Source organism: Arachis ipaensis, chromosome B2, assembly GCF_059453495.1.
Source record: "Arachis ipaensis isolate K30076 ecotype BB chromosome B2, ASM5945349v1, whole genome shotgun sequence".
Classification (NCBI taxonomy): domain Eukaryota; kingdom Viridiplantae; phylum Streptophyta; class Magnoliopsida; order Fabales; family Fabaceae; genus Arachis; species Arachis ipaensis.
Genome location: NC_142437.1, coordinates 94743450 through 94744542, shown reverse-complemented (window position 1 = coordinate 94744542; position 1093 = coordinate 94743450). Strand labels below are relative to the sequence as shown.

The following is a 1093-nucleotide window of genomic DNA, read 5'->3' as shown; positions in this document are numbered from 1 at the left end:
GGAAGATGCTTGATGACTTTATTGCACCTAATTCCAATTTACATGGAAGAAGCATCTCCATTCCTGCCATTGGAGCAAACAACTTTGAGCTGAAACCTCAATTAGTTTCTCTGATGCAGCAGAACTGCAAGTTTCATGGACTTCCATCTGAAGATCCTTTTCAGTTCTTAACTTAATTCTTGCAGATATGTGATACTGTTAAGACTAATGGAGTAGATCCTGAAGTCTACAGGCTCATGCTTTTCCCTTTTGCTGTAAGAGACAGAGCTAGATTATGGTTGGATTCTCAACCCAAAGACAGCCTGAACTCTTGGGATAAGCTGGTCACGACTTTCTTAGCCAAGTACTTTCCTCCTCAAAAGCTGAGCAAGCTTAGAGCTGATGTTCAAACCTTCAGACAGAAAGAAGGTGAATCCCTCTATGAAGCTTGGGAAAGATACAAACAGTTGACCAAAAAGTGTCCTTCTGACATGCTTTCAGAATGGACCATCCTGGATATATTCTATGATGGTTTATCTGAGCTATCAAAGATGTCACTGGACACTTCTGCAGGTGGATCCATTCACCTAAAGAAAACGCCTGCAGAAGCTCAAGAACTCATTGACATGGTTGCTAATAACCAGTTCATGTACACTTCTGAAAGGAATCTTGTGAGTAATGGGACGCCTATGAAGAAGGGAGTTCTTGAAGTTGATACTCTGAATGCCATATTGGCTCAGAACAAAATATTGACTCAGCAAGTCAATATGATTTCTCAGAGTCTAAATGGAATGCAAGCTGCATCCAACAGTACTCAACTGAAGAAGAAGCTTATGATCCTGAGAACCCTGCAATAGCAGAGGTGAATTACTTAGGTGAACCTTATGGAAACACCTATAATTCATCATGGAGAAATTATCCACATTTCTCATGGAAGGATCAAAAGCCTCAACAAGGCTTTAATAATGGTGGAAGAAACAGGTTTAACAATAATAAACCTTTTCCATCATCCACTCAGCAACAGACAGAGAACTCTGAACAAAGTACTTCTAATTTAACAAACTTAGTCTCTGATCTATCTAAGGCCACTGTAAGTTTCATGAATGAAACAAGA

The 1093-nt window shown here is 39.7% G+C and overlaps 1 non-coding gene across 1 annotated transcript; it reads right to left on the bottom strand.

Annotated features, from left to right (window-relative positions):
• Nucleotides 1-368: 368 nt before the first annotated feature.
• LOC148574893 (small nucleolar RNA R71) lies at nucleotides 369-476 on the bottom strand. The gene has a single exon (XR_015905726.1). It is a non-coding gene; the product is annotated as a small nucleolar RNA R71 (small nucleolar RNA).
• Nucleotides 477-1093: the final 617 nt, after the last annotated feature.